The following is a 15,765-nucleotide window of genomic DNA, read 5'->3' as shown; positions in this document are numbered from 1 at the left end:
ATCTTTAAATGCTCAATGTCAAGTCATACAGGTTGATTAAGAGCAAGCAACAGTGCATGTTCATTAAAACAGACAAGCTATCAACACATTAGCTCTTGGTTACAATTAACTATAGGCAAAGGATTTTAGGAAAAAAAACCCAACCAACTAACCAATCAATAAAAAGCACTCATAAACCCAAAGTAACAAAATAATTCAAAGAAAAATTGAATTTCTGAGTTAAAAGGGAGTGGGAGTAGGCAATGACACACATAGTATATTCAGAACGCAGAAAGGAACAAAATAGCTTTGTTCAATTACAGGTTTGAAGTTTAGACTCACACTAAATAACAATTAGCTTTCTGAAGTTCTTTCCAGGTTTCAGGGAGAAAGGACAACTATCTGTGTGCTACTGTAAGAACTCATAAATAAGTAACCTAGAAAACAAAAGAAAGTCAAGTTCTCCACATATGTATTCCAGAAAGCCTCGTAGTTTTGGTCTGTTTAAGGCCTATCAACAGTAAAGGTAGATATTAGGCATTTATCTAAATTTAAACTATTTCAAATGTAGTAAGTTTCGTATTTGATCTGTGTCCCATCTTAGCAATGTCAAAATCAGATTCAATAACAGTTGGCTAAGGGATTCAATGACATTTTTCCATATGTTTTCCTTTTGAAATCCCATATTAGTGTAAAAAATACATACAAAAACTTGCACATAAAGTACCAAAAATGAATCTGAAATTTGGTATTAAAAACACACACAGTGCCTGCTCTGTGGAACAGGAATCAAGCTAAAGAAGGAACATGAGAACTAGTGCTAACTGAGTTTGTATTAGCTTCAGCAAAAAAACAGAATGTGCTTGTCAACAAACCTTTCCCTCATTCCTTGGCACAGTAAAACTAATTTTATTAAAAAAAAATGCTAATTATTACAATATTATGCACATCTTTAGTATTAGAAGAATAAAGACAGAAACAGAGCATTTTTAGAATTTGTTTAGAGCATTTGCCTACTCTTCCTTCCAACAGTACAGATAAGCACAACCTCTTTTTTTATTATGGAATGATTTGCCTACGCTAATAAAAAACAGTTTGATTTCAGTATTTTTCTGTCCTTCTACTATGGAACCATGACAAACAGCCATGACAGTCTGTCCAAACAGCTTCACAGTGGTAAAGCTTATAACTTACTTAGTAATATTAAGATGTTATTTACTTTATTTTAATGACATTCCTACAATTCTTCCTGTGACTTGACACAACACATCAAGACTCTGAAGCACAGTGACCTTTTTAAAGCATCTGCCTAATTCCTCTTACAGGCAATGCAAAACCACTCACTGACAAAACCTGTGTATGTTCTGACTTACTGATTGATCACTGAACAAATACATAATCCCTCCACGCTTAAAGAAATCTTACAAGTTAATGATTTTAAAAATTCAAGAGATCTAGTATGTACAGCCAGAAGAACCTTCCCTGCATCTCTTTACCCAAAGGTAAATTTTAACTTAGTTCTAATTAATTTTTCGGTCTACTGCAAATACTTTGCATTTAAATACAGGGCAAGAAAAATTGAAGATGCTAGGGTAACAAGTTGTCGCAGTTCTATATAATTGCTGTATATTGCTTTTAAGTTGCACACTTTTGCACCAAAGCAAATACACAGCAGCTTATCTTCTCTTTATTGATAGGTACCGATCACCCTCTTCCTCTGAATTGACAAAATGTATGCACAGAAATAACCACTGTCCAGGATACAACACCTTATTACTGTTACTTATTACTGTACAAGCCACATGCTTGCTGCTGCTCCATGGAAAATGTAAACTTTTAAGTTTTACAATGCAAGCATTTTGTCCTTATCCATGCTCTGAAAAATGGACCTAATCCAAATTAATTGAAAATCAGCATAATTAAAATATTTTCCTAAAGCAAGCTTAAGAATGTGACATCAGCTTTGCAAGAGCAAATAGCCTGCTTAAGTATTTGAAACTTTCTTTTGCTCTAATGCAGCAGGTTTCTACAACTTCATTCTTTAAGGCTCACACTAAAGAACAGACTTTGTGTCCTGCATTCAGAGATGACAGTTCATGCTTTAACAACCATTGATTCTTAAGAGTTTACATTCAATTTCAGCCATTTTTCTATAACTTACTCATGACATAATCACTATTTGTTTTCAAGATGTTCCGTAGCAGGCCACCAACAGGGGGGAGAGGGCCAGAAGACACCAAAAACAGTTGAGGGAGGGGAAAGCCAAGTAATCACACATCAATCCTTGTGCTATGGCAACTACTTATTAAAACCTATTAGTTTTAATAACAGACAAAAGGCATGAGATTTTATAACTCTTATTAGGACACATTGGTTTTCCCAACACTGAACAGGAAGTAAAAATTTCATTGTTATTCACTTCAACCTAAGTAACCAATTGGCATTGACAAATAAGTAGTAATATTGCACTAAAAAAAAAAAGGCAGTAACACAAAATACTTAAAAGGGACTAGGTTAGTCATCCCCATTAATTCTTTTTACAGTAAAAACTATGACAACTTCTACTGAGTCCATTTACTCAGATCTGAGACACACATGACTAAACTTCTCCTATAATGTTAGCACAATCATAACAGACAATGTTTAATGAATACAGGTATTAACTTGGGTCTCTATTGGACACAAATACTGACTGCCTCTACTGACAAAAATGTAGTTCTCTTCCTTATATCAGCTGTGAGTAGACAGAGGAATTAAAGTTATTGGGTAAACTAAGTCACAAGAAAACAGACAAATTTTGTTAGGAATTACTGCATCAAAAAAGTAAACAACATTTTGCAAACTGAAGAATGGTCATAGCTATATAGAGATCCTATGCCCATATCCAAAGCTTTGAAAAATTTCTCCCTACACACCTGACATTATTATGGACATTATTAGACAATTTAAATCAGTAGTCACTTTCATCCTATCTTTGCAACCAGGGAAAAAAAAAAAAACTGATAAAACCCCTACTCAGGGAAAATGATCTCTTGCATCCTAAATCTGTATCCTGAAAAAGCTGAGCAATCGGTCATGAACAGAATTTCTCTTACCTATCTTCTTCAACCTTCAGCCATTTTAGCTTAGATTAAAGCAGTTTTCATACAAATACATTCAGGTAACTTTTCACACTGGAAACACGAACCACTTAGGAGAAAGCATTTGCAGTTAAAAATGGCAAGTTTCTTGACATGGTTACTAACCAACAATGTGATATTTATTTTTCCAGATAAAATGGAGGATATTCACTAACCACCTACAATGTCAATACAAATCTCACCCAAAACAGAATATAACCCTTAAATGGTGAATAGCTACAATAGTCGTCAAGGTTGTAATACACAATAACAGCAAGACATCAAAAACAAAATTCAGCATTGTATTATGAGTTTTATCTACAGATAACTATGCTGATTTGATAAATTTGGAGGATCAGTGCAAGAAGTACTTTAAAACAAAAAGCACTAAATACAGCAGTCAATGTTGCTTTCAGAGACGATACAGAAAAAAAGTATGATCATCAGTTTAACAAGAGCCATCAGCATTGTGACAATACATGGTATTTTATTATCTTACATATATGTTGTTCAGATTTTTGGGGGGAAAAGCACCACATCCTGTATAAGTAGGCAGGGTTGGGGTTCTTACTTAAGGTAAGAGGTTGATCTAGCAAAGTTCATTTTTTTATGTTTAAATTGGATTAATACAAGTTCATAGGAAATAAAAACTTTGGGTTTTTTTGAAAGGGTGTTAAATTAATGACTACGTAGGTGAAATGTTACAGATCTCAGCATGATGGCAGAGATCAGCTAGAATTACTTACTATGCTTTAGAACAAGTAAAAAAAAACAACACTGGAAAAGAAGTAAAGCTTGTTACTTTTTCATTTTGTATATGACTGGACTCATTTGGATAGAGCAGCAAGGCTCTAAACATCGGCATGAGTGGTAGGCATTGTAATTGCCAAGTAATGTCACACTCTACAACCTAGTTAGCACAGTAACCTTAAAGCAGATTAAACATACAGATACTCCCTATATTCACCAACTGTTCTGCTCTGACAGAATTCAGGAGAGAAAATAAAGCAACACAATGCATTGGGCGGGGGGGGGGAAGCCTCCAAGGAAGATCTTCAGTGGAAACTGTCATCGTAATAGTCTACTCCCAAATTTACACAGTTAAGTTTGCTAAGAGTAGAATCTCAGGACTCAAACCTGCCTCCCAACCACTAGGGAGACACTCTGAAAACAAAAGGATGGAGGAGCCTCCAGTGACCTTAAAAAGGTAACACGTTTTATTGAAGAACTTTAGTTCTGAAACACTTCCAAGCTTGCAGATAAAAGCAGTCTTAGACTTGACTGGACAATCCCTCTAGCACTCTTAACACTAAACCAAACAACTCTGGTAACCATCATTAAGAATAGTTAGGTCATCATGTACCAGCAGACACTTGAGAAAGGCAGTGATTGAGTGCAGGCCCTTCAGCTGACATAACTGGCACTATTAGAATGAGACTATCAGCTACAACGGAGTCAGGGAACAGGACCTGCATAGAGCTACGCCAGAATCAAAGTGAAAATTAAGAGATGACTTGAAAGACGGTAAGCAGGCTCAACAGTTGGTCATCGTGGTAAAAATGTTCTCCCTAGACAAGGCCACCAATGTGAGAACTAGAAAACAAAAAGGAGTAACTAAAAAGACACTAATAAAAACTCCACTTAGGTTCAAACTACTGTATGGAACCAAAGGTCTTAAGTCCAGCAGTTATTCTGTGTAAGTTTTTATTAAATTATTAAAATCCATAGTATTGCTCTCAAAAAAAAGCATATGCTTTCACTAGTACTCATAGGTGCAGACCTCAAATACTCTACTGGAACATTCAACATGAAAATGTTTTAAAAATCACATAAGAAAAAACAACAAAAAAAACCTCAAACAAATCTAAGAGGTAATTAGCTTTCAGGGGTTTACAACCTTTACAATCTTATTAAAAAGACTATAAAAATCCACTTGTAAGTGCCTATGATGTACTGTCAGTAAACTTTATTCTGCAAGCAGATCTCAAGAAAATAATAGTTGAATTATTTCAGCACCGTTTCAGCCACCTTGTAGTAACTGCAAGATTAGGTTACTATTACGTCATAGTTAAGGCTAGTAGACACCACAGTTCATGACAACAATTTCTATATATTTCAGCATTTTGTGGGATCATACAGCACAGATATATCTGGCAGTTTCACAACATACATTACAGGAAAGAAACATAAAAAGCTAACTTGGATTGGTAGAACTATACCCCACATGGCAGCCAAATCCTGAATCACCTCCTGAAGTCTGCACACCATCAGCAAATTCACATTTTACACTACAACAGAAAGACAGCTGCAACCACCTGTGGACAATGGGGTTTGAGCATGGAAAACTCAACTGCATGAAGTATGGAAAAGTCCATTCCTGAGGCTCGGTGTAGCCATTCTTAAGTAAGAAGCAGAGTCCTGCACAGGTATCACTTCCTTGTTATCAAAAGCTTGCAAAGGCCTTAAAAACAGTGTCGACCATTCCCAAATGATGAACTGGAAAAGTTACAGAGGCAGGTCCAGCTTAATCCATCTATGTCATTGACTTTTAGTTTACTTGTAATAAGCACAGTCAACCTCTAAAAAAGAGCTGAAAAGTAGAATATATGTATGTGTATATACACAAAAACATATTTTTATATATAGTGAGTGAAGTTAATAAAATTTATTACCCTTGCTCAACAGTGCCCATTGGTTTGACTGCCCAGATACAGTGCTGAAGCAGAAATATCCCTCTGCATAGTGTACACCACAGAAGAGCAATAATGTTTCATCCTAAGCCACTCCCAATTACACAGTCGCTCAGAAGCATTTAAGTGGTGATATTGGCATATTTTCTTTGTTGTTGTTAATGACACACCACCACAGTGATAGCAGTACATTTGCACTAAATTATTTCACCATTGTTTCATGTAGATTAGTGACCAAGTCTCTTTGTCTATAGAATCAACTGTTCATCATAAATAAATACAAACCAGTAAACTAAAACATTACAAGGAACTCAACAGTTTTCCATGTCAGTGATGCAGATGCACATTTATACAAGGAATGTCATATTCACCATTCTTTTAAGTCCTGCAGTACACTGACATCTAGGTTGTATCTGGATAGAAAGTGGGATGTATGTAGATATACAGAAAGTACACATTCAGAAAACCAGCATCAAGAAAGATCAGTATTTGCCTTCAGATCATAAAACCACCATCTGAAGATAAGTAAGATGAGGAAAATAATAAAAAACAAAAAAAATCTCTCATACCTGGTATGAAAAACAAGTCATCTAATCCGACACAACAGGAAATAACTTCCTGTAACAGCAATTCTCTCCTGGTTCTGCTTCAGTGAACAGCTTTCAAAAGATGGGTTTCAAACCACTTTATTGAATTGGTTTTAGCCATCTACAAAAAAACCCACATTCTCATGCTGTACCATCAAAAAGCCAAGTTTGCTCTTTCTAATACCTGGTGAAAGAAAGGAAAGGAGGCAAGGGCAAGAAAAAACAAAAAGAGGGCACAAAAAGTTCACAGCAACAGGCTTCACTCTTCAGAAAAAAAAAAAAGGAAAAAAGGCTGTTTCTTTTCTTCAGAAAACAGAATCTTACTGAAACTTCCATTTGTCAAACATTAGGCAAAAAGGCTGTTTCTTTTCTTCAGAAAACAGAATCTTACTGAAACTTCCATTTGTCAAACATTAGGCAAAATCTGAATTACATTAAAAAACACTTTAAAAAAGCTATTGCATCAGCTAGATGTTTATAGAGCTGAACATATCACAGACTGCAGCTTGGCAACAGATAGCAAGGATACAGGGTAAGAAGTAGATGGAAGAATAGCACTCAACTGAAAAAATATACAAAAAGTATTGAAGAACAAGATCAACTGAAAACGTTTATCACCTTTAGGACTTAAGACTTTAACTGGTAATTTCATAAATATTTTGAAATACCCTGAGTCATTATTTACTTGACCAAAGATTCACTGAAAAACATTTCTTTCTAAAATAACTTTGTTACAATTTTTAATATCTTCCAGCAACCTAATCATTGAAACCATACGGTCTTCTTTTTCCTCCCAAAAATGAAAAAGTAAACAGTTTAGGGAAAAAAAGTTACTAATACTTGGTTTTCAATTTAGTTAAACACCATGGATATTACACTGACAAAAACACAGGAGTGTGTTCAATTAGTGACACCGCAGACATAAAGATTCAACAAGTTCTTCAGCTAGGTTACCTCGTCATGGCATATGACAACTCACAATAGCGACTTTCAACCAAATGAACACAACCAAGACAAAAAAAAAAAAAAACACCTTCTAGGTGGCAAGAGAAAAGAACACAATCTCAAGCTGTATCAAAGATACTACAGACAAGAAACTTCACAAAGCTAATAAACTAGAGCTGAATTTTACAGAATACTGTTCTAAAAACAAAATTACAAAATACAAGACTTAAACATGACTATTTTAAATTAATCTGTTATTTAAACAGATGTGTTGTGAATAGCCCATTTTTGCTCATTTTACTCTTCAGCCTAAGACCCAGTTCAAGTATCAAAAGGTCTATAATGAGGGAGGAGCTGCATACCTGAGGACGTCACACTTCTAATAAGAGAGTACTAATTTCAAAATGTGGTGACTATTATAATGGATGACTAAGTAGCTGCCACCAGCATAATATTCTAGTGGCTTTACTAATGTTGCCCTCAGGTTCTTAAAATGTAAGAAAAAAGTAACTGTCTGCTGCAGGAATCTACTGATGATGTATATCAAGCTACAGACTTTTGCTTGGGCTTCTCCTTCCAATAGTACAGTTAGCTCGGGAGCTATGATGTCTATACATATTCCAAAAAGATCTTGTAACTTGGATAACTACTCAAGATTTACGGTGTTGTAAACTCATTACTATACATTATTTTCTCCTCAACTCTGGTTAACACAGATGGAAAAAGAACAACAACAAAAGTACTAATACATGATACTTAATTCTAGAATTAAGTGTAATATTTATCTCTACAGCAGTAAAAGTTACGCCATGCCAGTCCTCCTCCACTAGAAGCTTCCAAAGCAAAGCAGACAAAGATGACAGAGCTAAGACATTCATTACTTTAGAATAGTGTTGAGATATTAACACAATCCATGGTTATCCATGTGTATGTGACTGAATAAAGACTCTTTCTTAAAATATAATCTTTGAAATCTTTGAAAAATGAAACATTTACTATGAACTACAGCAACGTGTCTAGAAAGCAGCGTAAAGCACTACATCTTTGCACATTCAACATTCACCCTGAAGTTACTACCTAGATATAAATTTCTCCCACAGTTGATCGCTTTAGATATGCTCAACAATCTACCTCTGAACAGTATTTTGGTTTTACATCATAAGCAGGAAAAAAAAAAAAAAAAAGACATATTTATCAAAGCCAGAAGGGGGTGCTCTGAATAACTGAGGTGGGGGGTATGAACTGAGCATTTGCCTTGTGTTAGGAGAGGTCAGAAGCATGCTGTCTTGTTTTAGTTTGGGAGCTCACCTAAGTTCACAATGCCATACATTTTTTTTTATTATTTTTTTTTTTCCTACAAAAGAAGGCATCAGAAAAGCAGGAGTGCTTCTTTCGGCAAAAAAGGAAATGCTTCGGTTTGTGCTATTGTCATCACAAGGGCAAATTAATCTGTGACAGAAAACTAGCAACATAAAGACCTGGCAAGTGTTAATTCCAGTTTTGTATACTATGATTTGCAAGCTGTTCAAAGATACCGAAAATGAGATACAGGGAACGCAAAGAAATCCAAAAAGCCTATGCTACGTTATTTTATTGATACCTTATACTAAACTATGTCCTGAAATGAAAGAAACGGCCCTATATCATTCTGCAAGTGTAATACAGTATTTAATCTCTGCCAGCACTTTGGTGCATCAGCCTCCCCCCACCCAAAAAGAGAAAAAGATATGCACATTCCAATCAAGCCTCTCTCAGCGGGGCTCACCCAGTTTTTCCCCCCCTCCTCCCTCCCTCCCTCGCCCCAGGCCTTGCTAGGTTCCCAAATCCCCTTTGATTTCAGGTTTCATTTTGTTGTAAACAGTAAAATGAAAGGATAAAGCTTCCAAAGCGAGGATCCTTACCCTTGAAATCCCGCCATGCGCGCAATAAGGAGAGTGAATTGTTTTTTCCTCTTTTTTTTGGATGGGAGATGAGGGGGGAGGGGGAAGAAACAAAAGCCTACACGGAAGAGAGGCTAAGCGGCGGAGACAGAGGGAGAAGGCGGAGACCCTGGTGGAGGAGCAGGGCGAGCGTCAGCCATGTTGTGTGTGTGTTGGTCCAGTATTTACAAACCTGCAGCTGCAGCACCGCTTGGAGTCTGCGAGAGAGGGCAACGAAGGGAGGGAGAGAGAAAGGCGAGGAGGGAGGAGAGGCAGGCAGAGGGAGCAAAGGAAGGGAGGGCGGGAGGAGGGGAGAGCGGTGGCGGCAGCAGACAAAGGATCCCAGCGCAGCGCGCACGCACTCACGCGCACACCCGCGCGCGCGCTCGGGGAGCCTCATACCGCCGCAGCGCTCCCCGCGGCTCGGCCGCTGCCGGAGAGCTCCCGCAACAGCCGTCGCGGCCCGGCCGCCACCGCACTTGCGCCCCCTCGTCCCGCTTTCCCGCGGCGAAGGGGAGCCGGGACACGCGTCCCCACGCCTCCGCCGCCCCCGGCGTGCGCAGCCGAGGGGATGGCTTATCTGCTGGCAGCCCCTCGGCGGGCCTCAGGCCACATACAATAACCCCGCAGAGTGAGGGTGGGCGGGGGGTGGGGGGGGACGGCCCCGAGCCCTCTCCTCCGGCCAGAGATGGAGGGTGGACGGCGAGCCAGGGGAGGGCGACAGTCCCCCTCCGGAGCCCGGAAGGGTGGAGGTTGCCAGGTAGCGGAGAGTTGCGGGGGAAGGGAGGGCAATGACGGCAACTTGAGACCGGGGTCCTCGTCGTCCCGCTGCTGGCCGCCTCCCTCGGCTTCCAGGCAGGTCGCTGAGGCGGGTGGCAGAGGTGGGCCGGGAGGGGCGCCGGATCACGGCGGGGGCGCAAGACCGAGATGCCGCGAGTGGACACATGTCAGCCCCGGGGGAGGGGAGGCAAGGCTGTGCCGGGAGCTGCGGCTCCGGCTCCCCCCACAGCGACTCCCTCCGGCTCTGCCCGGTACTGGGCCGGGCCAGGCCAAGGGCGGCGCGACGGGCTGCGCTCTTCCTCCCCCCCCCCCGCCGCCTCCCCTCCCCCGCCTTCACCGCTCGCTCACCTGCCGGCGGGACAGGCGCCCAGGGGTGCCAGGCGGGCGTCCCGGTGGTGCCAGCGCTGCAGCCCCAGCCCCTCGCTTTGCCAGGCCGCTCAGCTCCTCCGCGGCGGCACTGGGGACGGCCGCTCCCCTTGTCTCGTTTGCCCCCCTCCGCCGCCGCTGCCTCCTGCTCGCCTCTGCCACATTTGGATCCCAGTCTCACTACGCGAGCTCTGCCGCTAGGATACAGGCCTCCTCACCTTCCTGCCAAATAGTGAGCCACCCGCATCGAGCCGTTCAAAACATAGGGCCGAGCCCCGCCTTCCTCCCCCGCTTTGCCCCCCCCCCCCGTCCTGGGGCGCCGGCGCACTGCGGCTCCCGAACTGCGACAGGAGCTCAGGAAGCGCTCCCCCGCCCCTCCCGCCGGCGCCCATCGCAGAGCGCCTGCGCGGCCGCGGCCGCCTTTCGCTGCTGCTCCGTCGCCGCTGCTTTACTCTGGTTGTTACCCACCGTCGCGGCTGTGTTGCGAGTAGTTTCTGGAGCCCTTCGGCGGGCGGCTGCCTGTCCGGCCACCTCTGAACACAGCCTGTCCGGCCCTGAGGCGGCGGGTGGCCCTCGCCCCGCCCGTCCGCTCGCTGGCTGGCTCACCGCAGCGCGCGCAGCGTCGCCTTACGCTCCTCATGCGCCGCTCAGCAGCCGCGGCTCCTCCCCGGGCAGGCCCTGAGGCCACGGCCCGTTTGGGGCCTGGGGCTATGGCTGGCAGCCTCACGTGTTTTCGTGGGGCCCGGCGGTCTCCAAGGGTTTTCTGTGATGTCCCTGCTCGTCTTCTAATCCGTAAAGAATGTTCAGGTGATCTGGGGAGGTGCTGGTGCCTAGGTTTGTTCAGGGGAGTTCATGGCTGTGTAGGCATGTGGGGATTGACGAGCATTTTGCCTACCTGACTGGGGAAAGTGTAATAGAAGCAATTGTAGCATGATCTCCGAAAGAAAAGCAAAAGATTGTGTTTCTACTAAACTGTGACAAAAGAGGCATTGTAAGTGGGATGAAGAAGGAATAGTTCTTAAAAACTTACAGGATTCCTTTTAGAATGGATTCTTGTGGTCTGTGGAATGGGGAAACAAAAAAGGGTGTGGGGGAACACTTAAGAAATCACAGATAAACAGAAACACTGGTTACTTGTTCTTTACAGATGGATTGTTCTGGGTGTTCCAAATACCCGAGAGGGCAATGTATGGAAAAACAAGAAGCCAAGACTGTTCTTCAGCAGTTGCCAGACCATAGTGTGAAAAGTGTTCCCCTGATTCGTGGAACAATGAATATGGATGGTAATTTTTGGTAGCTTTATTTGTTCTTGTGTAACTTGTTCTTGCTGTTCGTAATGGCAGCTTGACAGGTGTCTTGGTAGACTAGCTTGAACCAGTTTTGTGGTGATATACACACGGAGGTCGCCTGGGGGACACCGTGAGGAAGACTACTGACTTCCTCACATGACCACCTAAAGAGGATGAGAAAGACCCCCAAGATGGAACAAAGCATACAGCAAGAAGGAGACAACCTCTTCCCAGAAATCATTACATATCCCAGCCCCCTCCTGGAAAAGTTACGAATATGTATAAAGCCTGTCTCATTAATATGTGTAAGGCCTATTCAACCTGAACTCCAGATGTGACAGGTGCGTCTTGGTAGAGCAGAGGCTCTCTGCACACCCAGCGCTGTTTGCTTGCTTTTATTTGTTTAATAAATTCCAAAATTTAATTTAAATCCTGTGTGGGGAGACATAATTTATCACAATAGGTAGGTGTTGTTTTCTGAACCATTACTGTTAAAACTCTCAACATCTAGAAGAGAAGCAGCTCTTGCTGCATGAGAACACAATCTAGATGGAGTTGAACATGAGGAAATTCAGAAAGCCATACCAAAAATTTTCAGATGAAACTGTAAGGCTCTTAATCACAGGAAAGAAAAAAACATCTGTGGACATTCTGATGAAAATATGATACAGCATAGTCAAATTTTAGTCTATTAGCTTGGTACGTCATTCAAGCTTGAACTTTCAGAGTCATGTTTGTGACAGCCTTCGACATTCAGTTTGAAAGCTACTTCTTTCTCAGCATCATAGTGGTTCAACTCCTCGGAACACATACTAAATCTTTGCTTGCAAGCCTAAGCAGATGACAGGCATTCATGTATGTCTGGCAGCATCTGAAATTAGAATTTTGAATAACCATAGTTGATTTATGTCTAGATGATAGGTAGCACTTAACTTGCTGCATCTTATTAGGGAAATCTCATTCATGGTTACTTAAGATTTGATAATGATGTTACTTCTTTAAGAATGTTACCCATTCTGGCATGTCTGATCATGGCAATGATTATAGTCTGTGATACATTCTGCACCTGCATATGTGCTATAGCAGTAGGTATGTTATTTTCCCTGATTCAAGATATTGAATACTGTAAGCATGAGCTAGTAATAATTTTTTCTATTTTCTGACCTTGAAAGATTTTTTTCTGATGTTTTAATGTCTGGTACCCAGTTGGTCAAAAGAATAGGCATGACAGACATCAAAGTTTCCCGCTTTTTGGTAGCCTGAGAAAGCTTATTAGCAATAACTTATTTCTGCAGCATTCATAGGAGACAAGACTTCTCTGTTAGGACCTACCTAGACCTTTCAACCTCTTTTAAACTTAGATTTAGGTCTGGATGCTCTGGATTAGTCCATCTAGTTTTCTTCTACCGAGTAACCAAATGAGAGGTCAAGAGTAAATGGCCTGAAGTTGCATCAGGGGTTTATAATGAACTTTAGGAAAAATTTCTTCACCAAAAGGTTTGTCAAGCATTAGAACAGGCTGCTCAGAGAAGCTTCTGAGTCACCTTCTCTGAAGGTATTTAAAAGATGTAATGCTATGGGACATGGTTTAGTGGTGAATGTGTCAGTATTGGGTTAACAGTTGTACTCAATGGTCTTTTCTAACCTGAACAATTCTATGATTCTGTCTATTTCTGATGGATTATTTCCAAGTGGGAAGCACACTGGGGTGTGGTTATGGAGATGTGCAAGCCATCTTATTGCACCTGGTCTTCTTTAATAGAACTTTTTTAGTTTCTGAAGGTTTTAGTAGAAAACATAGGATTGCTTAATTCTTCCCAAACCTGATATAGTTCCCTTCCAGACCCTACTTAACATTGAATGACACTTTCCCAACATTTTTAAGTAAGTAGCTGACATAGTTTTACTGGATGTGGTGTTGGGATGAGCCAGTCTGGGATCTTTCTTATTTCTCATGCAAATCTCTGCCTTAATTGTTAAGTTGGAGGTAGTTCATTCTGCAATAACTTTCATGGTCTTCAGAGTCATGGGGTTGAGCTATAGCTGACAGCAACACCTCACAAATCTCCATATAAACATCATGGGCAATGCTGGCATCTAGGTTTTTCCCTACATAATTCTGCAAGCTGCAGTAATTTGTTTTTGATCACCTGCTAAGCATGTGTGCTATAACAAAAGCATAACACATTTCTAGAGGGATGAGGGATGTTTAGAATTGATGTATTGGTATGTTGTACTCTTGCTGTGACCCTCCAACTACTGCACCTGCATGTGACAGTCCAACACAGTACTACTTCATTTAGCAACTCCAAACTGTTAGAGACACAGGTCTCAATAACTTATCAGTCGATTGAATGGTCCTATCTGCTGTTGTTCTTTTTACTTGTATCAGCCAGATGCATAAATGTGACATGCATTTTTGCTGTGAGGAACCTAACTAGAGAAGGATGTTACTACCAGTCCCCTCCTCACCCTCACTCCCCAATAAGGGATAAAGGTATAGCAAAAGTGTTTGGAATTGTTTATGATCAAACACCTGTTGCTACACTGTGAAAGGATTACATTAGTTTTCCTCAAGTCCACTCTAGGAATTAGCTGTGGTGGCTGAAGGTTCAGCTTTCTGTTTCTTCAGTTGAGAAGCGTGGAAATATTTTGTCCATGGCCTGCCTGTGAAATTTTAACCTGATAAGCAGCAGCACTAACCTTACCCATATGTTCTGGTTTTGCCTGGAATAGTTAATTTCCTTCACTGTAGCTACTATGTTCTATATTTTGGATTCACTGAAAAGAGTGTTAACAAAGGGATGTTTTAGTTAGGCCTTTGCTTCTCACCCTGCCCTACCAGCAACCAGGCTGGAGGTGCCCTGGAGGGGACACAGCTGGGACAGCTGACCCCAACTGACCACTGACTGCAGGGGTGTGGTGGTTTAGCCCAATGTCCACCAAGTCATAAAATCACTCCCCCTCCTAAACTGGACAGGAGAGAGAGAGATATACAATAAATGGCTTGTGAGTTGAGATAAGGACAAAGAGATCACTTGGCAATTAGCATCTTGGGCAAAACAGACTCAGGGAGAAAAAGGTTTGATTTATTAAAGAAACAATGAGAGCAGGGAGATGAGAAATAAAACCATTTTAAAAATGCCTCCCCCCACCCCTCCTCTTCCCAGGGCTCCTTTTCCTTCCCCACCAGCAGTGCAGGGGATGGAGGATGGGAATTGCGGTCAGTTCATTACAGATGGACTTTGCCACTGCTTCTTCTTGGGGGAGGCCTCCTCACACTTCTCACTGCTATACTGTGGGATTCCTCCCACTGGAAACAGTCCCTCATGAACTTCTCCAGCGTGAGTCCTTCCTATGGACTGCAGCTCCTCGTGAACTGCTCCAGCATGGTTCCTCCCACGGGGGCAGCTCCTCACACACTGCCCCGGCATGGGTCATCCACCGGAAGAACAGTCCTTCACAGACAGACTGATCCAGCCTGGGTCCCTCACAGGAACGCAAGTGCTGGCAGCAAACTTGCTCTGGTGTGGGCACCTCCCCCATGAACTCCCACGTCCTGCCAGGAATTTGCTCCAGGGTTAACTTCTTATGGAATCACAGCCTCCTTCAGGCATCCACCCATTCCAGCATAGCGTCCTCCATGGGCTGCGAGTGGGTCTCTGCTCCCCAGTGGCCTCCATGGACTGCAGGGGCACAGCTGCCTCACCATGGTCTTCACCACAGGTCACAGGGGAGCCTTTTCAGTGCCTAAGCACCCTCCTCCCTCTCCTTCTCCACTGACCTTGGTGTCTGCAGAAATGTTTTCACATTCTCCCTGCCTGTTGCTGCTGCAGTTTTGCAACTGCGGTACAACTTCTCAAATATGTCATTCACAGAGGTGTTACTTTTATCACTAATTGCCTAGACCTGGGTCAGGTGCAGGGTCCAGCTTAGAATTGACTGGCAATTCTTTGTTGTAGCCCCTTTGCTACCAAAAACCTGTCCCAGGCAAGACCCCTACAAAGGGTATCCCAGACCACATCATGTCATATAAAGCTGTGGGGCAGAAGAAGGAAGGGCAGGACATTCAGAGTAATGACATTTGTCTT

At 42.0% G+C, this 15,765-nt stretch overlaps 1 protein-coding gene and 1 long non-coding RNA gene across 6 annotated transcripts in view; one reads left to right on the top strand and one right to left on the bottom strand.

Annotated features, from left to right (window-relative positions):
* SPIN1 (spindlin 1) overlaps positions 1-11,003 on the bottom strand; it is a 55,925-nt gene extending 44,922 nt beyond the window's left edge. For 2 of the 5 annotated variants that reach the window (XM_062018417.1, XM_062018421.1), the window contains exon 1: positions 10,368-10,663. The gene's annotated coding sequence lies outside the window, so the exon portion shown is untranslated. Of the gene's footprint in view, positions 1-9,221; positions 10,251-10,367; positions 10,664-10,853 lie in introns of those variants that run through there. The other 3 variants (XM_062018419.1, XM_062018420.1, XM_062018418.1) reach the window with 3 other exon arrangements.
* Positions 10,670-12,104, top strand: LOC133628823 (uncharacterized). The gene is made up of 2 exons (XR_009820869.1): positions 10,670-11,192; positions 11,533-12,104. It is a non-coding gene; the product is annotated as an uncharacterized LOC133628823 (long non-coding RNA).
* The last annotated feature ends 3,661 nt before the right edge of the window (positions 12,105-15,765 follow it).

Source organism: Colius striatus, chromosome Z (genome assembly GCF_028858725.1).
Source record: "Colius striatus isolate bColStr4 chromosome Z, bColStr4.1.hap1, whole genome shotgun sequence".
NCBI lineage: Eukaryota > Metazoa > Chordata > Aves > Coliiformes > Coliidae > Colius > Colius striatus.
The sequence above is the reverse complement of the archived record's forward strand: the minus strand, read 5'-3'. Positions and strand labels throughout refer to the sequence as shown.